Source organism: Tachyglossus aculeatus, chromosome 20, assembly GCF_015852505.1.
Source record: "Tachyglossus aculeatus isolate mTacAcu1 chromosome 20, mTacAcu1.pri, whole genome shotgun sequence".
Taxonomy (NCBI): domain Eukaryota; kingdom Metazoa; phylum Chordata; class Mammalia; order Monotremata; family Tachyglossidae; genus Tachyglossus; species Tachyglossus aculeatus.
This window is the reverse complement of record NC_052085.1, coordinates 20,836,700-20,861,922: the sequence shown is the minus strand read 5'-3', so window position 1 is coordinate 20,861,922 and position 25,223 is coordinate 20,836,700. Positions and strand designations below refer to the sequence as shown.

The following is a 25,223-nucleotide window of genomic DNA, read 5'->3' as shown; positions in this document are numbered from 1 at the left end:
CCTCCCCTTTCCCTCTATGGTGATCATGGAATCTCCTGTCAGGGGAATTAATGTTATTAATAATGGTAACAGCAATGGCGTTTGTAAAGTGCTCACTATGTACCAAGCACTGTTCTAAGCACTGGGATAGATACAAGCCAATCAGATGGAGAAGCAGTGTGGCTCAGTGGAAAGAGCACAGGCTTGGGAGTTGGAGGTCATGGGTTCTAATCCTGGCTCCCCCAACTGTCTGCTGTGTGACCTTGGGCAAGTCACTTCACTTCTGTGAGCCTCAGTTACCTCATCTGTAAAATGGAGATTAAGACTGTGAGCCCCACATGGGACAACTTGATCACCTTGTATTCCCCCAGCACTTAGAAGAGTGCTTTGCACATAGTAAATGCTTAACAAATACCATCATCATTATTATTATTATACAGTCCCTATCTCACATGAAGCTCATAGTCTTAATCCCCATTATAGAGATGAGGTAACTGAGGCCCAGGGAAATGAAGTGATTTGCCCAAAGTCACACAACAGAAAAGTGGCAGGGCCAGGATTAGAACCCATGACGTCTAATTCCCAGGCCCATGCTCTATCCACTACAATAGTCATTGTAGAGTTTCAAATTTGCCGAGGAGAGGATTAAGGCCCAGGCCACCCCACTGAGATGGGCTACAGCTGCAAACAGAGGGACAAAGCTTTCTCTTTCTTTTCTCGTCCTTTGCCCTTTTCCTATCCTACTTGCATCACTATTCAAAAGGAGGCAAATGGTGGATGATAGGGCAGACTCTCACTAAATTATTTGTAGAAAATCGGTCAGCCTAGCTTATATGAAGCAGACCACATCCAACCCCACAAAGAATAGTCTCTGTGGGTGTCCCGGGTGGTAAGAATTGTCAGTTCTGTATCGGTCTTCCCAACCACAGTGTACCTTGGGTAAATTTCACCACCAAAAATGGCATCATCTTCAAACACAAATGACAGCGACAACTCATGGACAGCATTGTTCTTTAAAGCTCAGTTGTTCCAGAGTTTTTAAAGCCACTTTGGATGCCGTGTCTTCCACCTGTCTCCAGAAGTGAAATTCATTTAGCCAAATCCTTAGTCACGCTTACTGGTACAATTTCAAGAGAGAACCTTTCCCAGTAGTATTTAATCTAAGTAACCACTTTGGGCTTTACCTATTTCAGCTCCAAGTTATTCCCTTAATTATAACTATTAGGCTTAGTACCATTCAGTGCTTAACATCCAATGATCAAATGGATGTGCAACAGTTAACCCTGGGTTCTGATAGCTGATGAGCCTGCATTTCAACAAGGGGGTGGAAAAGTCTTTCAACTTCATTGTACTCTCCCAAGTACTTAGTAAAGTGTTTGGTACGCAGAAGGCACTCAGTAAGTATGACTGATTGAAAAGCAAGCCCTCCCTCTCTTTCACACCCCCTCCAGAGTATAAGCTCATGGTGGCCAGAGAATGTGTACATTATATTGTTGTGTTGTACCCTCCCAAGTGCTTATTACAGTGCTCTGTACACAGTAAGTGCCCAATAAATACAGTTGATTGATTGATCCATTGGTGGAATTCACTCTATTCCCACAATTCCTATTCAAATAACTGAAGAGTTCATCTTGAGTGCCTCAAAGTTTCATCTATTTATTTCAGGAAAAGAATGGCTTGATACCAACCAGATTTCCTAACAAGCCAAGCAAACTGATTGCTCTGCTCCTCTAGACTGTAAGTTACTTGTTGGGAGAGAATGTGCCTACCAACTCTGTTGCATTGTATTCTCTCAAGCGCCTAGTACAGTGCTCTGCTCATAGGAAGAGTTCAGTTAAAAAAAATTGATTGGTGGATTGATTGTTATGAAAACTGTTGGAGTCCTTGAAGAAAGCTATAGACAAGCTTTGGTTCCATCACCTCTGGGGTATTGCCGATCAGGTCAGGCATGTGAAGTTCATCTATGCAGCACTTAAAAGCAACCTTCTCCTTTGCTGTAGCAAGGCACATAAGAATAATAACAAAAATAATAATATTTGTTAAAAGCAACATGCCATAGTGGAAAGAGCATGGATTTAGGAGGCAGAGGGCCTGGGTTCTAATCCTGGCTCTGTCACTAGCTTGCAGTGTGACCTTGGGTAAGTAATTTCACCTTTTAAGAATGGTATCTGTTAAGTGGTTAATATGTGCCAAGCACGTTTCCAAGCACTGGGGTAGATACAGGTCAGATATCACCTCAGATACAGACCCTGCCCAACATAGGGTCCCCAGTCTAAGTATGAGGGAAAAGCATTAGCAATAAATATGCAGGGCCTGATTCTGTCTCTATGCAGCTCCCTGCAGGGAAGCAAATACTGTTGACAGCTCCAGAATCCCTGAGGAGATTTAAAACAAGTGCCTTAACTATGTCCATCTGAATACATTGAGAAACTGGAGTCTTTAATAGCTGCACACTGGGGAAAGGGTTTGTTTATCTGAGCTGCAACAGCAAATATCTCTGACTCCATGAGCCTTGTATCTCTACAGGGGTCTCAGAAATAGATGTTGGGGGAAGGGAAAGGAATGCTCCTGGTCAGTGATATGCTAAGTAGAGACAGGGTGCACTGAGGAGATAAGTGCTTCGTACAGTGCTTTGCAGTCAGTAAGCACTAAATAAATATGATTGAATGAATGAATTTCCCCATGGATGATAGCTCCGCCCTGGGAAAGGTGTATAAAGTTGAGCTGCCACTGCCAAATCTGGCTAATTTTCTTCATTCGCTGATGGACTGTATGAAATCCCACGGGTTTATCATCTGCATTGGAAAAGCAGAGTAAAATCTCTTGGCGTATTCTGTATGGACATACTGAGCTCTCTTCTCCCCACTGCCAAGAGTAGTGGTTGTTCTTTTAATGGTATATAAAAAGTGCTTATTATGTGCCAGGCACTGGAATAAGCACGTGGGGCTTACAGTCTGAATCCCCATTTTATAGATGAGGTAACTGAGGCACAGAGAAGTAAAGTGACTTGCCAAGGTCACACAGCAGACTAGTGGCAGAGCCAGGATTAGAACTCAGGGCCTCCCACTCCCAGGCTCCGTGCTCTGTCCACAAGGTCAAGGTGCTTCTCAGAGTTCCAAGAGTCTGAGCTTGGACCCTACTTGACTGAAGATGCCCCTTCAACCTCTCTTTCAATTCCAGCAGCATCACCTAAGGACCAAACCTAACATCATATGACAAGAGGCCAAATATTCTGTTGTCTTCTGCATTTTCTTTCCCCAAAACCCTGTCCAGAATCCTTCCCTCCTCTTGGCAAGGAATGATCCATGTAGGAAAAATGCATAGCAGTTCAAGAAGTCTGTTCCTAAATTCAATGATAGTCCTACGCATCCAGGAAGCACTCAGCCTGTTAAATGTCCAAGAATCATTTCCAGGGATCAAGAAATACACCGATTATAATAACAATAGTAATTCTGGTATTTGTTAAATGCTTACTTTGTGCCAGACACTGTACTAAGCACTGGGGTGGATACAGGCAAATTGGGTTGGACACAGTTCCTGTCCCAGGTGGGGCTCACAGTCTCAATCCCCATTTTACAGATGAGGTCACGGAGGTACATAGAAACTAAGTGAATTGACCGAGGTCGCACAGCAGAAAAGTGGTGGAGTCAGAATTAGAACTCATGACCTTCTAGCTCCCAGGCCCATGCTCTATCCACTATACTATACTGCTTTATAAGTAAAGTATGCACACATTTTTAAAGTGCTCCAATTGAAGGGATAGAACTAAGTCAGGATTGGATGTTCTTGATAAGAACATCTCTCTCTCCCTCTTCCTCTCTCTTCATATATTTACAAATATATATATATATATATATATATATATATATATATATAATTGTGTGTATGGGTATGTGTGTAAATTCATACATATATATACGTGTGTGTGGGTATGTGAAGATAAACATATATAATACATACATATACCATATTTACTCGCATCTACCATATAATTGTCCCATCCTGATTGAGTAGAAAACAAGATTACCTTTGTACCACGTAGTTATAACAGGGACAGCAGTTCATAGAAAGAAAAAGAGTGGAGAAAGGACAGAACTTGGTAAGTAGCAGATACAGGGGAGAGGGAGTTTCTTCTATGAAATGGGCTCGCTCGGAGAAGGGAGAGGAAGTTACCTGAATTCGTTATCTATTGTTTTGGGCACTTGAGAGAATGCAATTGAAATAAAAGGTACAGTCTCAAGTGCTGTCTTACCTTTCTCTTCCTTCTCAATCAATCAATCATATTTATTGAGTGTTTACTATGTGCAGAGCACTATACGAAGGGCTTGGGAGAGTACAATGCAGTGGAATTAGCAGACGCATTCCCTGCCCACAATGAGCTTACAGTCTAAAGGGGGAGACAGAAATAAATATGAATAAATAAGTAATGTATAATATATAATTTAAAGATATGCATATAAGTGCTGTGGGGTTGGGGTGAATATCAAATGTCCAAAGGTCACAGATTGAAGTGAATAGGCAATGCAGAAGGGAGATCAAGACAGGGTAAGGAGGGCTAAAGCAGGGAAGGCCTCTTGAAGGAGATGAGACCTTGATAATGCTTTGAAGGTGGAAAGAGTCATGGTTTGGCTTATGTGGGGGTCAGGGGGAGGGAGTTCCAGGCTAGGGTGAGGATGTGAGAAAGGGGTCTGTAGCGAGATAGACAAGATAAGGGCATGGTGAGTAAACTGGCACCATGAAGAAGAGCAGAGTGTGTGGGTGGGCTGTAGTATGAGCTTAGTGAGGTGAGGTAGAGAGCGCAACGAGGCAACCTGATAGACTGCTTTAAAGCCAATGATAAGTGTTCCTATTTGATGTGGAGGTGGATGGGCAGACACTGAAGGTTCTTGAGGAATGGGGAGACGTGAACTGAAAGTTTTTGTTGTTAAATGATTAGTGCAGCAGAGTGAAATACATATTGAAGTGGGGAGAGACAGGAGGTTGGGATATGTATATATGTTTGTACATATTTATTACTCTATTTATGTATTTTACTTGTACATATCTATTCTATTTATTTTATTTTGTTAGTATGTTTGGTTTTGTTCTCTGTCTCCCCCTTTTAGAGTGTGAGCCCACTGTTGGGTAGGGACTGTCTCTATATGTTGCCAACTTGTACTTCCCAAGCGCTTAGTACAGTGCTCTGCACACAGTAAGCGCTCAATAAATACGATTGATGATGATGATGATGATGAGACAGATGCAGTAGTCAAGGCAGATAGGATAAGTGCTTGGATCAGCATGGTATCAGTTTGGATGGAAAGGAAAGGACAGATTTTAGTAATGTCGTGAAGGGAGAACTGACAGGATTTAGTGACGGACTGAATATGTGCGTGGAATGAGAGAGATGAGTCCAGGACAACGCCAAGGTTGTGGGTTTTTTGAGGTAGGGAGGATAGTGGTGTTGTTTACAGTGATGGGAAAGAAAAGGGGAGGACAGGGCTTGGGTGGGAAAATTAGGAGTTCAGTTTTGGACATGTGCTCCCCTCCTTCCCATCTCCTTTTTTCTTCTGTTTTTCCTCCTGCTCCCCTTACTGCAAGACTGAATTCTTCTATGATCCCTCAAAACAGGCCCACCTCCTTTTTAATGTTACAAATCTGATTTTTCAAAGTGGGGCAATTATGCAAGGTAAATATGGCAAAGGAAGTGAGGTTGTCATCCCTGGGAACACCCTGGGGCACAGTCCTTTGTGGCAGATTGAGCATGAGAGAGGGTATCTATTCCCTTCTAATTAAGAGAAGGTCCTTCTCTGGAGCAGTCCTGCTGGCTGGCTTGAATTCTTCTCCTAGCCCCCTGGGACCTCCGCATAAGTCCTACTCCTGAGGCAGGGGCAATTCATGACCTGAAGTAGCCCTTCCTGCCTGAGTCCCTGTTGGTCAGACCTGCCTGCCCTTCCTTAGTTAAATAGCTCCTCTGCTTGATGCCACTGCAGTGACAAGCTGACAGGCCGACTTTTCTCACTCACTCTAGTCCAACCAGGCATCTCCTAGCTCTGGCCCCTTTGGAAATTGACTTCTGCGATAGAGAGAGAGAAAGAGAGAGAGAGTGAGTGTTGAGTAATTGATGGGGATTTGTGTGGCTTTGTATAGCGGAATGACAGGTGTGTGTGTGTGTCTGTGTGTGTATACATACGCATCCATGTATGGGTATATTGCTGAGGGATTTATTTTTGTATGAGTCAATGAATAATCAGGGTGTGTGGTACGGGAGGCTAAGTGACTGGAGAGTGTGTCTGTGTGTATACCTGAATGTTTGGAGTATATGTGTGTGGTTGCATGTGTGTGGCAGCATGTGTGTGAGTGGCTGAGTAAAGTCTGTGTGTGTAAATGCTTGGTATCAGGAGTGGAAGTTGGAAGAAGGGAGCTAGAGAAGTAGTGTGGCCTAGAGGATAGAGCATGGGCCTGCGAGTCAGAAGGTCCTGGGTTCTAATTGCTGCTCCACTACTTGTCTGCTGTGTGTGTGACCTTAGGCAAGCCACTTCAGTTCTCCGTGCCTCAGTTACCTCATCCGTAAAACGGGGCCTAAGACTGTGAGCCCATGTGAGACAGGGTCTGTGTCCAACCTGATTAACTTGTATTTACCCCAGTGCTTAGTCCAGTGTCTGGCACATAGTAAACGCTTAACAAACACCATAAAAAAAGTCAGTCTCTCTGTTACTGGCTCCTCAACCTCAGGTACCGTTGGACAATTCTGCTTAGCAGTGTGAAAAATCTAGCATCACGCCGTAGCTCCCTTTTGTGCACCCAACTCCCACCAAGGTCGGTTGATGGACACAGAGATCATTTGGAGCTCTGCTTAATGTAGCAGGAAAGATTGGTAGATTCAAGTCTAATAGCTCTGCAAATGGTCTGTCTCAAGAAAGCAGCCTCTTCACAACATTGTGAATCACCCACAGTTTGCTGCTGGGATTTGTTCCCAACCCACTCAGGCCTGTGACAACCACACAGAGCATTCTGACCTGAGGAAGAAGACCCCTGTTCAGCTCAACACAGCAGCAGTGGGTCTAACCCATCTCAATCCCGGCCTTCTTTTTTTTAAATGGTACTTGTTAAGCGCGTACTACGTGCTAGACACTGTTATAAGCGCCGGGATAGATACAAATTAATCAATTTGAACACGGTCCATGTCCCATATGAGGCTCACAGTCCTGATCACCATTTTACAAATGAGGTAAGTGAGGCACAGAGAAGTTAGGCGACTTGCCCAAGGTCACCCAGCAGACTAGTGGCAGAGCCAGGATTAGAACCCAAGTTCTTCTGATTCTCAGTGTCGTGCTCTATCCATTAGCCCATGCTGCTTCTCAACATTCTTCTTAATAGCCTCCTTGTTGGCTTCATTTCCCACAAGCTTTGGGGTCCCTGCTCTCAAGTCTTTTCCCATCTATCTATCCCATGACTTCAAAGGAAAGTCTCTGTCTCTAAAGAGGATGGAAATCCAGTATTTTCATTCAAAGGCTTCCACACACAGATCTCGAGAGAAAAAGGGCAGGCCAGAGAGAGGTTCCCTGGATCCTCTCCCTTAGTCTCCAAGTCGGAAAAGAAACTGAGGCACTCGTGGGTGATTGATAACCCCCATTGTCCCCTGTGGCCCACGTTCTGGTTTTAATTTTTTCTCTGTTCCATTTACCAGCTGTTCCTCGTCCTAAAAAACTGGAAAAACACAAGTGCCATATGTCAACTGGTTATCTGAGTGACTCAAGAAAAAATGTATTTAAAGGATTCAGTACATCCTGATAGGTGGGGCAGAGCAAGTTGAAATTCATTCAACTTTATTTATTAAGCGCTTACTGTATGCAGAGCACTGTTCTAAGCGCTTGGGAAAGTACAATACAACAGTAAACAGTGACATTCCCTGCCCACAACGAGCTCACAGTCTAGAATGGGGGAAACAGACATCAGTCTGCGATCGGTCCATGGAGATGCTTCTCTAACAAATAGCACTTCTGGAAATGACTTATTAAAATCATATCTCCTCCAGGAACCCTTCCTTGATTAAGCCCCCATCTCCCTTACTCCCTCTCCCTTCTGCATTACGTGTGCACTTGGATCTGCCCGGCATGGCATAGTTGATAGAGCACTTGCCTGGGAGTCAGAAGTTCATCGGTTCTAATCCCAACTCTGCCACTTGTCTGCTGTGTGACCTTGGACAAGTCACTTTACTTCTCTGGGCCTCAGTTGCCTCATCTGTAAAATGGAGATTGAGACTGTGAGCCCCATGTAGGACAGGGACTGTGTCCAACCCGGTTTGCTTATATCCACCCCAGTGCTTAGTACAGTGCCTGGCGCCTACTAAGCACTTAACACAAGTACCACAATTATTACCTTTTAAGCATTTGGTATTTACCCAGCCCCTGCCTCTCAGCATTTATGTATATACCCATTATTGTATTTTAATGCCCGTCTCCCCATCTAGGCTATGAGGGAAGCAGTGTGGCTCAGTGGAAAGAGCCCGGGCTTGGGAGTCAGATTTCATGGGTTCTAATCCCATCTCTGCCACTTGTCAGCTGTGTGACTTTGGGCAAGTCACTTAACTTCTCTGGGCCTCAGTTCCTCATCTGTAAAATTAAGACTGTGAGCTCCACGTGGGACAACCTGATCACCTTGTATCCTCCGCAGCACTTAGAACAGTGCTTTACACATAGTAAGTGCTTAACAAATGCCATCAGTATTATTATTATTATGAGCTCCTAGTGGATAGGGAATGTATCTTTCCCGAGCACTTAGTACAGTGCTCTGCATGCAGTGAGCACTCAATATATACCATTGTTTGACTGATTGATGAAAATCCCCAGGGATGACTCTGCAAACCGTAAGCACTCAATAAATACGACTGAATGAATGAATGAGTCGGCTCAAGTCATTCAGAAGTCTGGCAGGCAACTTTCAGCCTAAAAGCTGAGGGATTATAAATAGATTAGAAAGGAGCTTCAGTTGAGCCTGGCATAGGTTCTGATCTGGACATTTAACCAAAGTCTTGTACCAAAGGGAAATGAGGGGCCAGAGCAGAGTTGTAGCAATTCAACCTTCCTGAATAAAAGATGAGATGAATTAAAGGTTTTAATCATCTAAACCAGAGTTGTCGGGAGAATGTTTCGGGGATAGTTTCATAGAAACTGAAATACCCAAAGAAAATCTCGTCTCCTCAAACATCCGCTCCAGGAGAGCTGAAACTTCTTTAAGCTTCTATTTTTAAAATAGGCTACTAGAAGCATGAAAATAACATTTATTTCCCTTCCGGTTTTAGCCTGTTCCATTTGGCGGCCAACGATTTCTTCCAGCCTCTCTGCGTTGAGGTGAGGCTGGAAGGCAGAAGACGCGAGCTGCTTACGTTGGTGCTCGTGCAGAGATTCAGCCTGAGACGTCAGCAGGAGGGGTATGAGGATGGGTTTGGAGGTCACCTCTGAGGGAGAAAAGCAGCGGGGAGATTCCACCAGGAAATTCTTCTCCTCCTAAAGGCTTGGGAGCGTTGTGAAGTAGGGAAGACTCTCTACTGAAGCAGTGTGGCCTAGTGAATAGAGACTGGGCCTGGGAATCAGAAAGAACTGGGTTCTAATCAGACGATTCTGCCACTTGTCTGCTGTGTGACATTATCATCAATCGTATTTATTGAGCGCTTACTGTGTGCAGAGCACTGTACTAAGCGCTTGGGAAGTACAAGTTGGCAACGTGTAGAGACAGTCCCTACCCAACAGTGGGCTCACAGTCTAAAAGAGATGGGAAAGGAGGAGGAAAGGAGATGGGAAAGGAGGAGGAAAGGAGATGGGAAAGGAGGAGGAAAGGAGATGGGAAAGGAGGAGGAAAGGAGATGGGAAAGGAGGAGGAAAGGAGAAGGGAAGAAGAAGGGAAAGGAGGAAGGAAGGAGATGGGAAAGGAGGAGGGAAGGAGATGGGAAAGGAGGAGGGAAGGAGATGGGAAAGGAGGGAGGAAGGAAGGATAAAGTGCCCAAGTAACTTCACTTCTCTGTGCCTCATTGACCTCAACTGTAAAATGGGGATTAAGACTGAGACTGTGAGAGACATGGACTGTGTCCAACTTGATTAGCTTTTATCTAAACCAGCATTTAATGCAGTGCCTGGCATGTAATAAATGCCTAACAAATATCAGAAGAAAAAAAAAACTTGGATTGTTCCTCTCAGGAAGGGAAGTAAATTTGAAGTGCTCAAAATTATTTCAATCTTTTACAACACACGCAGGAAACACAGTGTAGTAACCCATGTATAGAGCATGGGTCTGGCAGTCGGAAGGTCATGAGTTCTAATCCTGGCTCTGCCACCTGTCTGCTGTGTGACCTTGGGCAGGTCACTTCACTTCTCTGTGCCTCAGTTACCTCACCTGTAAAATGGGGATTGAAACTGTGAGTCTCAAGTGGGACAGGGACTATGTCCAATCCCCTTTGGTTGTATCCACCCCAGCAGATTGCATGGCACATAGTAAGTGCTTAACAAATACCATTATTATTATTATTATTCCTTTTTGTCATTAAGTAGTCACAGGGGATACAGAAAAGAAATGGATGGTATGCTTACAAGCATTAAGTATTGAAGTCAGTTAGGAAACTTGGCCCAGAACTCTGAAATTCCCAGGTAATCCAAATGGATTGAATGTCATCTGCTTTCTTCTCCAATGTTTACCAGAACTAATAGCAAAGAACTGTTGACAGATTGATTCTTCAAAACCTCTCTTCGCCCCCACCTAACTTCTGAGCCAAGTCCTGATGACAAATCAGAAGAATAATGATGATAACTGTGATATTTGTCAAGTGCCTATGTGCCTATCACTGTGCTAGACGCTGGGAAAGACACAGTGATCAGATCAGATGCAGACCCTGTCCCACATGGGGTTCATAGTGATAGCAGTTACAGCATTTATTAAGTGTTTACTGTGTGCAAAGCAATCAATCAATCAATGGTATTTATTGAGTGTTTATTGTGTGCAGAGCACTGTAAAAAATGATGACATTTATTAAGCGCTTACTATGTGCAAAGCATTGTTCTAAGTGCTAGGGAGGTTACAAGGTGACCAGGTTGTCCCCTGGGGGGCTCACAGTCTTAATCCCCATTTTACAGATGAGGTAACTGAGGGACAGAGAAGTTAAATGACTTGCCCAAAGTCACATAGCTGACAATTGGTGGGATTTGAACCCATGTCCTCTGACTCCAAAGCCCGTGCTCTTTCCACTGAGCCATGCTGCTTCTCTGTACTAAGTGCGTGGGAAAGTGCAATATAATGAGAAACAGACACACTCCCTGCCCACATTGAGTTTACAGGCTAGATGGGGAGACAGACATTAATATAAAAAAAAATTTGAATATGTCATAAGGGCAGTGGGTTTCTGGCTGGGACGAATATCAAGCGTCCAAAAGCACTGAACTAAGTGCTGGGAATCTAAGGAAAGGGGAGAAGAGATGGGAGTGCTTTGCTTGCAGTAAGTGCTCACTAAATACACTTGTATGAATGATTTTTAGTTTACGGGTTTAACTGGATTCAGAGACCTTTTTAAAGTCAAGTCCACTTTCCTGCAAAGCATTTTAACATTCAAAGATGTGAATTAATACAGATCCAAAGTTTTTGAATATCCACTCCCGGGGGTGAAACCCAATTCCTATAGTTTGAGGCAGCTTCAGGCAGTCAGTTCTAAGGAAACTTGATCCCAAATACTTCTTGGGGAAAAAAAAGAAGGAATTTAGCCTGCAATTTGCAATGAAAAGCATTAGAGGTACTGAGGCAAGGAAGAAATCTAAAATCAGTACCATGAAAGAACATCACTATTATCAAGTGTCAACAGATTTATGGGATATTTGAAAATTAAGCTGGTGTATCCATAATTACCACAAAGCTGTTTCTCACTTTTTAAAATGTCCCTTTCCCATCATCCTGATGGATTAGATGTTAATATACAAGCTAGGGACTCTTATGTTATGAAAGCTGCCAACCCATGTGTAGTCACTAAGGGGAAAAAAAGGAACTTGGATCAGGCTGCAAAGTTTATCAGTTACTGCAGATTTCAGCTATGAAACTTTAGCATTTCAAGCAGCTAAGCAGGCCTGAAGCTGTTACGGTTTTTTTCTAAAACTGGGCTGGAGGGGTAGAATGGCGAGGAGTCCTCTCTGAGCTCATAGATCTGTTTTTAAACTTAATCCACCAACAGTATTTATTGAGCATTACTATGTGCAGAGCACTGTACTAAGCATTTGGGAGAGTACAATTCAACAGAATTGGTAGATACGGTCCCTGTCCTCAAGGAGCTTACCTTTACCCCTGTATACCATTAAACCAGACTTCAAGACAATTAGCACTGCCTGCCTTTTATCTCCATTAATGTCTACTCCAATAAACCCCCAGTAACCCCAGAAGGAGAGGAATTAAGGTTAATGCCAAGGTTATGGGAAAAGTGGCTTTGTCGACTATGACGGAAAAGTTAGATGGAGGAGAGAATCTGGGAGGTAATATGAGGGGCTCAATTTTGAGTGTATTTCCTTGAAGTGACAGTGGGACATCTTTATTCCGGAAGGAAGCAAAAAGCCAATACTGCTTAGAAGGATAGAGTGAGAAGCAGTGTGGCCTAATGAATAAATCACAGACAGGGAAGTCAGAAGGATCTGGATTCCTGTCCTGTCTCTGCCACTTGTCTGCTCAGTGTGACCTTTGGCAAGTCACTTAACTTTGTGCCTCAGTTACCTCATCCGTAAAATGTGGATTAAGAATGTAAGCCCTCTGTGGGACAGAGTCTGTGTCCAACCTGATTATCATTTATCTACCCCAGCTCTTAGAACAGTGCCTGGCACATAGTAAGTGCTTAAAAAATACCGCAATTATTATTATTGTTGTTCAGGAGTCATCCACTGTGGGGGTGGGTGAGCTCCCCAGAAAAGTGCAAAATGAAAAAGGACATAGAACTGAATTTTGAGTTACCCACAGTTAGGGGATAGGAAGCAGAGGAAGAGCCCATGAAGGAGACTGAGGTAAAAGGAGAACCAGAAAAGAAGTGCGTTTCTAGCTGAAGTCCGATATTATTTCCAGGTGATTGGAGTGTTTTGCTGCTGATGGCAGCTGGAGAGATTGAGGAGGATGAGGGTGGTGTAGAGTCCATGATTTGGGGGAAGGAGGAGATCTCTGTGGTCTCAGCTTTGGGAATGGGACAGAAACCAGACTGTAGAAGATCCAAGAAGGTTGATGGAAGACACGGTGTAGAGGGAGTGGATATATACAGTGTGTTCAAAGAGTTTGTAAAGGAATGGAAAGATGAAGATGAGCCATAACTGGAGGGTTTAGTGGGGCTCTAGGGAAGGGATTTGTTTTGTTTTGTTTTGTTTTTTAAGAAAAGTAGCTGTTTGGGCATGTTTGAAGGCAGAGAAGTATCCAACAGATATTAAACTGTTCAAGACAGCGGTCAGGTAGGGAAGAAGAGTGGATGCAAGTGGTTTTATTAGGTGAGAATCAAACGGTATTTATTGATCACTTACTAGCGGGATCCAGGATCCAGGAACCAGCACTAGAGGGCCAAAGTCCAGAAAAGGGAGAACTGCAGAGTGATTTTCCAGAATAAGACAACCGATTTCCAGAACACAAACCAGATATTCACTAGTCAGCCCGAGGAGATAAACCTGATTCTTCAAACCAACCTTCAAACCTGCTGGAGAAGCAGCATGACCTAATGGAAAGAGCACACGCCCGGGAGTCAGAGAACCTGGATTCTAATCCCAGCTCTGCCAAGAGCTTGCTGTGTGACCTCGGGCAAGTCACAACTTCTCTGTGCCTCAGTTCTCCTGTTCTTCCTCCTACTTAGACTGTGAGCTGCATGCAGGACAAGGACTGTTCCAACCTAATTAACTTGCATCTACCCCAGTAATTAGAACTATTTGACACATAGTAAGCTCTTAATAGATTCTATTTTTTTAAAAAAAACCTTCAGCTCACACTCTAGAAAGATCCTTTAGGAGGATTTGCAGGAAAACCAATGAAATAGGCAACATGCCAGGGAAAGGATTAAAGGTGGGATAGATAGATAGATAGGGCTTACTGCGCATAGAGCACTGTACTAAGTGCTTAGGAGAGTACAATATGAGAAAGTCTAGAGATGGGGAGACAGATATCAATACAAATAAATAAATTACAGATATGTACATAAGTTCTGTGGGGCTGGAAAGGGGAAAGAATAAAGGGAGCAAGGCAGGGCAACGCCGAAGGAAGTAGTAGAAGAGGAAAGAGTGGAGCTTAGTCTGGGAAGCCCTCTTGGAGATGTGCCTTCAATGAGGTTTGAAGTGGAGGAGAGTAATTGTCTGTCAGATTTGAGGAAGGAGGGTGTTTCAGGACAGAGGCAGGACAAGGGCTAGGGGTAGGTGGCGAGATAGTCGAGATTGAGGCACAGTGAGAAGGCTAGTATTAGAGGATCAAAGTGTGCGGGCTGGGTTGTAGAAGGAGAATAGCGAGGTGAGGTAGGAGGGGACAAGGTGGTGGAGAACTTTTAAGCCAGTGGTGAGGAGTCTTTGTTTGATGCAGAGATGGATGGGCAACCATTCCCTCAGAGTTTCCTCTTAGAGTTCCTAATCCTAGGGAGAATTGCTTTTATCCTGAAAGCAGGTCCCAGAAGTCCTTCCTGACAGCAAGGTACGAGGAAGAGCAGAGCTTGCTCCACTTCCATGGCTATCTTAAAACAGAAATCAGATTGGTAAATATGCTGTGGAACTGTCAGTCAGATAGCAGATCTTCCCTGAGCAGCCACAGGAGGCTTGACCTGAAAGTCCCTGGATTACAGCTGAAGAAACTGAGGCAGGAAAGTAAGGAACTTGTCCAGGATCCCAGATCATCAGTCTTAGAGACTGATATCTGTCGATAGGGCAGAGATGGGCAAACGTTTGGCCAGAGACTGATCAAATGAATCAATGGTATTTACTGAGCACTTTCTGTGTAGTCAGCGCTTGGAAGCATACAATTCAGTTTGTAGACGTGACCCCTGCACTCAGTCAGTCAATTGCATTTCTTGAGTGCTTACTGTGTGCAGAGCACTGTACTAAGTGCTTGGAAGAGTACAGTATAACAATATAACAATATAACAGATACATTCCCTGCCCACAAGGAGCTTACAGTCTAGAGCAGGTTAGAGGAGCTTACAATCTACATTAAGGGGTTTGGAGACATAAAGTCATCTCAGAGGAGTGTGGGGAAGAGGAAATAAATCTTCTCCCTAGTCTTGCCTTCAACTCTAACTTTAGCTTACTGAAAAGAGCCCGGGCTTGGGAGTCAGAGGACGTGGGTTCTAATCCCAGCTCCACCACTTGTCTGCTCTGTGTCTTTGGGCAAGCCATTGAACTTCTCCGTGCCTCGGTTACCTCATCTGTAAAATGGGGATGAAGACAGCCTCACGTGGGACAACCTGATTACCTTGTATCTACCCCAGTGCTTAGCACATAGAGCTTAACAAATGCCATTATTATATAACTGACAGTCAGGTCCTTGTAAATTCTCCATCCTTCACAGCCATCTGAAGGCAGTAAAACCTAAAGGCCCCTATTATATATAATTCTTGGAGTTGAGGGTGAACAATAAAAACCATGATGTTTTGAATCTTTTTAACTCCCATTTTTGTGCTTTATCTGTGCTTACCCTCCTTGGAATTTGGAATATATTATTTTTTGTTAAAAGTAGTTTATCACTTTTTCTCCCCTCCCCTGATCTCCCTAATGTAAGAAAGTATAAAAGTTCCAGGACGTAGGTTAATATATGCTGCCCAAAAGCAATTTATTTTATAGAGCACATAGCCTCCAGACCTCAGAAAGCACTACAATTGCACTCGCTTATGAAGGGCACTTAGGGGAAAAGAAACTTCATAGCAAATCATGTGTTTTCATTTCATGTATTATGCAAAACGGTTTATAATCAATAATAATCATTTCACCTCACCAACCATCATTTCCCCTTACTTTCCCTTCATACTGTTTTCACATGTTTTTCCTATCCTGGACAGATAGGAAACACCACAGATTGCTTTAAAAATTTTCCCAAGGTAAGAAGAGTCCCTCCTTTACTTCCCAAGGTAAAAATAATAATAATAATGGCATTTATTAAGCGCTTACTATGTGCAAAGCACTGTTCTAAACACTGGGGAGGTTACAAGGTGATAAAATTGTCCCACAGGGGGCTCACAGTCTTAATCCCCATTTTACAGATGAGGAAACTGAGGCCCAGAGCAGTTAAGTGACTTGCCCAAAGTCACACAGCTGACAATTGGCAGAGCCGGGATTCGAACCCATGACCTCTGACTCCAAAGCCCGGGCTCTTTCCACTGAGCCACGCTGCTTCTCTAAATGAACCATTTACTCCATTCCCTTTTTCAAAGTAGTATTTGCACATTTCTAATTGCCTGGGAGTCAGAGGACCTGGGTTCTAGTCCCACTTACCTGCTGTGTGATCTTAGGCAAATCACTTCCCTTTGCCTCCGTTTCCTCAACTGTAAAATGGGGATGAAATACCCATTCTTCTTCCTACTTATACTGAGAGCTCCATTTGGGACAGGAACTGTGTCCAACCTGATTAACTTGTATCTACACCCAAACCTGGTAAAGCACTAGACGCAAAGTAAGCACTGAAACACCATAATAATTATTGTTATTATAATTCCAAGGTTTCAGGCTTCAAAACCCAGGAGGATGGTGGAGTTCTTGTCAACTTTAACGGGAAAGTTTGGAGGAGAAGTAGATTTGGGAGGTAAGGTGAGAAGTTCAGGTTTGGTCATTTTGAGCATGAGATGCCAGCTGGATATGCAAGTAGAGATGCCCTGGAGGAAGGTAGAGATGAGAGATAGCAGAGATGGAGATGGGTCAGGGCAAGTGACACAGATTTGGGAGTTACCCAGGGAGAAGCTGAGTTCAAGTGGGGAGAGCAGATGAGCTACCCAAGGAAGTGGGTGTAAATTGAGAAGAGAAGGAGACCCAGAACTGAACCCAAATCGTTTTAGGAAAAGGGGCTGGACTGCGTTCCATTTTGAGAGGTTTCAGTCTCAAGTATTTAAAATAGAAATGCAGGGGTGTTGTTAAAAGAACCAAATAATGTTGGGATGTACAATCCGGTAGTGCTAATAAAAGTTGAACATAGGACAATCGGAGCAAGAGAGAAGAGAAGCAAAGTAGCATAAATAATCCATAAATTAGGTAATAAACCTCAAAAAGCTCAAATGGGTGAAGCAGCATGGCCTCAAAGTCCAAGGACTTGGTTCCTAATCTCAGCTCTTCCACTGGTCTTCTGTATGACTTTGGGCAAGTCACTTAACTTTTCTGTACCTTCGTTACCTCATCTATAAAATGGGGATTAAGATTCAAGCCCCATATGGGACATGGACCGTGTCCAACCTGCTTAAGTTGCCGCTACCCCAGGGCTTAGTAGAGTGCCTGGAACATAGTAAGCTCTTAATAAATACTATTAAAATAATGATAATAATTATTAAGACCTGACAATCCCACATTTCCTCTTGCCTCAGAGGCCTCTCCACATGGATGCCACAACAGCACTTTAAGATAAATGCATCTGAAACATAATTTCTCAACTGTCCTTCTAAATTTTCTCAAACTAACTTTCCCATTACAGTAGACAATGCAGTATTCTTTTCTGCTTCTGAAGCCCACAGTTTTGGCACTATAATAATAATAATAATAATGATAATAATGGCATTTATTAAGTGCTTACTATGTGCAAAACACTGTTCTAAGTGCTGTTCTAAGTTCTAAGTGTCTTCCTTTAGCCCTTGCTCTCTTTACTCCTCACTCAGAATATTCAGGTTTAAATCTTAGTTTATCATTTTAAATCTCCATTTAAATTTCCTTTTGGCATTCTTTCCAATTGCATCTCTGAGTAAAATATGGTTTGAGAGCAGACATATGCAATCCAAGTTTTACAGCTCTTGAAAGGACTCAGGCACATTCTTGCCAGATCCCACATCTCCTTTGTTCCTTTTGAATGCCTAGATTGGTGAAGGACTCCTAACAAGGTGGTCTCGGTCTCTAAAAATGTGAGTCTAGTACTCCTAATACATAGCAATTTTCTTGCTTGACTCAAATGCTTCTTCCTATCTGTAAATGGTTTTATGTCTTCTTCCCATATTAAGTGCTTGGGAGAATACAAAATATCAATAGAGCAGATGCATTCCCTGCCCACAATGATCCTACAGTCTAGAGGGGGAGACAGACATTAATATAAATAAATTACAGATATGTAATGTGTAAGACTGTGGCATATTTTGTGCACAGCAGTGTACTCAGCTCTTGGGGGAGTAAAATACAACAGAAAATAAATACGTTCCCTGCCCACAGTCTAGAGAACTGTTTGTGGTTCCCTCTGTATATCAAATCACTTCCCTTTAAGTTAGTTTAGTAGCATTGTCCCCCATTTTGCAGGTGAAGAAAGTGAAATTTAATCAAAGCAAAACTGGGTTTGGAATGTTAAAATGACCTTGGTCTCCTGTATTTGCTGACATTGAGGATCCTTCGGAAAGCAAATTGAGTTCTCTCATGACAAGGAAATTTCCGTGCAATGAATTCTTTATTTTAGGAAGACTGTAGACTGTAAGTTCCATGTGGGCAGGGAACATGTCTACCAACTTTGCTATTACTCCCCAAGTGCTTAGTAGAGTGTTCTCCTAATAGTAAGTGCTCAATAAATATGAGATGGATTGATTGAATGATGGAGAAACTAAAGCAAGTGTTTTATATATCAAGTATATCACCAATTATAAATCACCCAGAGGGGCAGGCTTGACCATTTGGGGTAAGTTATTTGTTTGCCCAACACTAAGTGAAATGAAATGTTCAAAAAGATAAAGGGAGATGCTATATCATTGGGGAAATAAAATTTTAATTGGGTTTTCTGGCATTTTGCCACAAGCAGGAAGATACGATGAAATAGTAAGTAAGGCACTTTCTGTCAGCAGAAAAATGGTGTTGACAGTTCTAGACATGTTTTGTAGGTCTATAGAGACCTCTAAGATTGTACTAGAGGAAAGACCCTTGCTTCGTTACTATGGAAACCATAGCTACTATGTTGATCTGTTTAAGGAGGCGGTTTATGATATGGCATCTTATTCAAGGCAAACAATCTATCATATTTATTGAGGACTTTCTCTTTGCAGAGCACTATACTGAGCTCTTGGAAGAGTACAACAGCATTGGAAGAAACTATCCCCACCCACTGAGAGCTGGGTGAAATATATCATGAATAAATTTTCTATCAATCTGATTTACTAAGCACTCACTGTGTGCAGAGCATTCTACTAAGCACTTTAGAGATTACAATCCCGCCACCGTCGCTTGTCAGCTGTGTGACTTTGGACAAGTCACTTAACTTCTCTGTGCCTCAGTTACCTCATCTGTAAAATGAGGATTAAGATTGTGAGCCCCGCATGGGACAACCTGATCACCCTGTATCCTCCCCAGCGCTTAGAACAGTGCTTTGCACATAGTAAGTGCTTAACAAATACCAAAATTATTATTATTATTATTATTATTACAATCCAACAGAGTTGATAGACACATTCCCAAACCACATTGGGCTTACGGCCTAGAGGGGGAGACAGACATTAATCATCATTCATTCATTCAATCGTATTTATTGAGTGCTTACTGTGTGCAGAGCACTGTACTAAGCACTTGGAAAGTATCACCATCATCAATGATATTTATTGAGCGCTTACTATGTGCACAACACTGTACTGAGTGCTTGGGAGAGTACAACAATAAACAGACATATTCCCTGCCCACAATGAGTTTGCAGTCTAGATATGTAGATATGTGCATTAAGAGTTGTGGGGCTGAAGGAGCATGGAGGTAGGGGGGCAAATAACAAATAGCCAAAGATCAGAGATCCAAGCACATAGATGATTGGCTACTCTAGATGGATCAACCTCAAGGCATGGAGAGAACAATCCATTCCTCATGACTTTAACAGATGGAAGGAATCATGTGCAGGAGAAGGTGGCTCATCAGCTTGGCTGCATGAGAATGCAAGAACCCCATGCAAAAATCCCCAATTCAATCAATCATATTTATTGAGTGCTTACTGTGTGCAGAGCACTGTAGTAAGCACTTGGAAAGTACAAGTTGTCAGCATATAGAGACGGTCCCTACCCAACAACGGGCTCTCCCACTCAATTGATTCAGTCATACTGAATCATATTTTTTGAATGTTTAATGTGTGCTGAACACTATTCTATTTGGGACAGTACAATATGTAGAGTTACTCACAGGTTACTTTAAGTCTATAGTGGGAGACTGACATTAAAATAAATTATGGATGGGGAAATAGGAGAACACATAGATATGTAGGGATAGATAGATATGAAAGTGTTGTGAGTGTGGAAAATATGAAGATCTTAAGGGTACAGATTCAAGTGAACCCATACTAGGAAGTAGCATCTCCCAGTGGAAAGAGCAAGGGCCTGGGAATCAGAGTACCTGGGTTCTAATCCCAGCTCCACCACTTACCAGCTGTGTGACCTTGGGAAAGTCACTTAACTTCTCTGTGCCTCAGTTCCCTTGTCTGCAAAATGGAGATTCAGTACCTGTGCTCCCTCCTACTTAGACCGTGAGCCCCATGTGGGACCTACCTGATAATCCATATCTGCCCCAGTGCTTAGTACAGTGTTTGGTACACTAAATGATGCTTTAAGCAAACATTTGCTCTCCATTACCAAGTGAAAGATTATTAACCTTTTCTCAGTACAACAAGAAGCAGTGTGGCCTAGTGGATAGAGCACAGGTCTGGGGCAGAAGAACCTTGGTTCTAATCCTGGTTCCACCACTTGCCTGCTGTGTGACCTTGGACAAATCACTTGACTTCTCTGTGTCTCAGTTACCTCATCTGTTAACTGGGGATGAAGAGTGTGAGCCCCACACTGTGTCCAACCTGACAGCTTGCATCTACACCAGCGCTTAGTACAGTACCTGGTCCATAGTAAGCGCTTAACAAATACCATTAAAAAAAAAGGGACAGCTTTTTTGCATACACAGCATGACTGAGTTTAGGGTCCCAAACTGGCCTTTTTAGCTGCACATGCTCCATTAGGTGAACTTCACCTTCAGTGACGTCTTCTTCAAAAACGAAGGACAACTAGTGGCTCAGTGGAAAGAGTCCAGGCTTGGGAGTCAGAGGTCATGGGTTCGAATCCCACTCCACCACTTGTCAGCTTAAGAGAAGTCACTTAACTTCCCTGTGCCTCAGTGACCTCATCTGTAAAATGGGGATTAAGACTGTGAGCCACACATGGGACAACCTGATCACCTTGTATCTCCCCCAGCACTTAGAAGAGTGCCTTGCACATAGTAAGCGCTTAAATGCCATTATTATTATTATTATTATTATTATTAAAGTTTCCTTAACACTCTGCTTTGGCAGAGTCAAAAATTCACCTGAAGTCCCTGCCCCAAAGCATAGATGAGCAGCAAGTCCAAATGATAAAACAAACAGTTCAATAACCTAAAGTTCTCTTTGGCTCAAAGCCGGAATTACACTATAAAGCCCTAACAGGTAGGGATTATCTCTTCTATCTCTATTACATTCTTCTAAGTGCTTAAACCAGTGCTCTGCACACAGTTTTGTCTTATGTCGTTGAATTGTTTCCGACCCATAGCGACACCACGGACACATCTTCATCATCATCATCATCATCAATCGTATTTATTGAGCACTTACTATGTGCAGAGCACTGTACTAAGCACTTGGGAAGTACAAATTGGCAACATATAGAGACAGTCCCTACCCAACAGTGAGCTCACAGTCTAAAAGGGGAAGAAAGAGAACAAAACCAAACATACTAACAAAATAAAATAAATAGAATAGATATGTACAAGTAAAATAAATAAATAAATAGAGTAATAAATATGCCCAAACATATATACATATATACAGGTGCTGTGGGGAAGGGAAGGAGGTAAGAAGGGGGGGATGGAGAGGGGGACGAGGGGGAGAGACATCTCTCCCAGAACACCCCGCTCTCCATCTGCAATAGCTCTGATAATGTATCCATAGAGTTTTCTTGGTAAAAAATATGGAAGTGGTTTACCACTGCCTTCTTCCGTGCAGTAAATTTGAGTCTCCACCCTCGACTCTCTCCCAGGCTGTTGCTGTCCAGCACGGGTGAGTTTTGATTTGTAGCAGATTGCCTTCCACTCGCTAGCCACTGGCCAAGCTAGGAATGGGATGGATAAGCCTCTCTTCACTCTCCTTCCCGTAGCCAAGACTGGTAGAGTACTGGAAACTCTCCGAGTGCGACATTGAGAGGAGCGCTTGGGAGAGTCTGAACACAGTAGGCATTCAAAAAGGACTCTGATCAGTTGAAGTTCTTTATTAGTTCATATTATGTGCCTCCACAATACAGAATTGTGTACTACCCCAGGAATTCATGAACCCTACTCCTCTAACAACCTCTAATTTACTTTGGGAATGTAAAGTGAAAAAGACAAATTTTCTTTTGACTGATCCAGCCTAGCCAGACATCCTTGTCTGTAAATTTTCATAAGAATTATCCTTTAAAAGCAAACCCACGTAGGTGCACAATGTATTTCCCCACTTTTACACTCTGGAAATAATTTTCCCTTTTCTTAGCTACAGCAGGGCAGGCAAAAGTGAAAGAAAGAGAGAAAACCGACAAGATAGAAAATAGGAAACTCTTAATGGGTCACCGCCCTTTTATTTTCATGAATTTTTGTCTACCTTTACTGAGTCTTCTTCTTGCCCTCTCTGTAACCTGAGAGGAGAGAATTCAGCAAAGGATTTCATTTCAAAGACTAAGGAAAATGTGAGGTTGGAGGAAAGATTTCAAAAAAAAAAAGATGGAAAGCTTAATTACAATTTACCAAGTACATTTGGGTAGTTGGGTGGTATGTCAGCACAAATTATTCACATCAGTGTTCAATTGCCATTCAGTTGAATTCTTTCCTTTGCAGCAGGAGAATGAAACAACACGTCTGCTGTCCCTCCTTCTCCCAGGCACCACGGATTTTCTAGTGGAATCAAGGGTCTCTACTGGCAATGCATCTCCATCATTTTGCTTCCTAAATTATGCAAGGAATTTAGCCTAGCAGATAGGGTAGAGTAGCAGCTGCAGAATGAGGGCCAGCTCCAGAGATTGTAAGACTCCCCACTGTATTGTAAACTCCTCCACTGGTTTGTAAATTCCCCCATTAAATTGTAAATTCCCCATCCAGATTGTCAGACCCCACTACTAGATTGTAAACTCCTCCACTGGATTATAAATTCCCCCTACTTTTCATTCAGTCAGTCATATTTATTGAGTGCTTACTGTGTGCAGAGCACTGTACTAAGCACTTGTAAACCCCTCCACTAGATTGTAAATTCCCCCACTAAATTGTAAAGTTCCCAACCAGATTACCAACTCCCCTACTAGATTGTAAAATCCCCCACTAAATTGTAAACTCCCTCACTGGAGTGTAAACTCCTCCACTAGGACTGCAAAATTCTCCACTAGACCTAAATTCCCCAAGGAGATTTCAATCTCCCACACCGTTGTGAAAAATGTTCCACTAGATTGTAAACTCCCCTTCTAGATTGTAACCTCCCCTACTAGACTGTAAATCCCCCATCATATTGTAATCTCCTATACTAGATTGTAAAATGTTCCTCTGGATTGTAAAATGCTCCACCAGACTGTAAAGTGCTCCACTAAATTGTAAAATGTTCCTGTGGATTGTAAAATACTCCATCAGATTGTAAAATGCTCCACTAGATCGTAAAATGTTCCGCTGGAAACTCCTCCACTAGACTGTGAGCCCGTTTTGGGCAGGGATTGCTGAATTGTACTTCCCAGGCACTTAGTACACTGCTCTGCACACAGTAAGCACTCAATAAATACAATTGAATGAATTGCAATCTACTTGAGGACAGGAATTGTGTCTACCTTCTCTATAACACTGTACTCTCCCAAGTGTTTAGTTGAGTGCTCTGCATGTGAGTTAATACCGTTGTTTTTATTCCAGTGTTCATCTTAACACTGAATAAATACCACTGATTGACTGAAAACCAGGGAAAGTAAGAGCAAAGCCAGTGTTTCCAATCCCACATCTTTGGGGGCTCCATTCATTCATTCATTCATATTTATTGAGTGCTTACTATATGCAGAGCAGTGTACTAAGTGCTTAAGTACTTACTAAGCTCCACACCCAACCTCTTTTATGCCAGGCCTCCAATAAACCTGAGCCAGCCGGGTTGAAAGGAGTGACCGTTGTTCAAAACTGGTTTCTCATCTACTGAGTTTGTGAGCCCTGTGTGGGACGGGGATTGATTTGTATCTATCCCAACGTTTACAGCAGTGCTTGATACACAATGCACCTATCATAATTCATCTCCTTCTCCTTAATAATAATATTAATAATACCTGCGGTATTTGTCAGGCACTGTACTAAGAGCTGGGGTGGGTACGAGCAAATAAGACTGTAAGCCTTATGTGGGACAGACTGTGTCCAACCTGATTTGTTTGTATTCACCCATCACTTAGTATGATGTCTGGCACATAATAAGTGCTTAGCAAATGCCATAATTATTATTATTAGAACCTGCCCCTGTATTTAGCACAGTGTTTGACACATAGTAAGCTCTTAGAGAAGCAGCATGGCTCAGTCGAAAGAGCATGGGCTTGGGAGTCAGAGGTCATGGGTTCAAATCCCTGCTCCGCCACTTGTCAGCTGTGTGACTTTGGGCAAATCACTTGACTTCTCTGTTACTTCATCTGTAAAGTGGGGATTAAGACTGTGAGCCCCACGTGGGACAACCTGATCACCTTGTATCTTCCCCAGTGCTTAGAACAGTGCTTTGCACATAGTAAGCGCTTAACAAATACCATCATTATTATTATGAGATTGGACACAGTCCCTGTCCAATGTGGGGCTCACAGTCTCACCGTGAGTCCATTGTTGGGCAGGGATTTTCTCTATTTGTTGCTGAATTGTACTTTCCATGTTCTTAGTACAGTGCTCTGCACAGAGTAAGCGCTCAATAAATACGATTGAATGAATGAATGATGCTTATCTTCTCCTTCTCCTCCTTCTTCTCTCCCAGATTGAGTTCGATCCACTCTTGGCATGGCAGGGGGACACTTCACGTGGATCAGCCCCTATGCAAAGCAGTCTCATTCAAGCATGATGATGGGTATGATTTCCCCCCTCACCTCTCTCCCCAGTCCCAGCATCAATCAAGATGGTACATAA

General features: G+C 42.9%; 1 long non-coding RNA gene across 1 annotated transcript in view; it reads left to right on the top strand.

The window, feature by feature from the left end:
* The window catches only part of LOC119941543, a 44,302-nt gene extending 19,079 nt beyond the window's left edge, over positions 1 to 25,223 (top strand). Inside the window, exon 3 of the long non-coding RNA XR_005455224.1 lies at positions 25,075 to 25,223. This is a non-coding gene — a long non-coding RNA (uncharacterized LOC119941543). The remainder of the gene's footprint in view (positions 1 to 25,074) is intronic.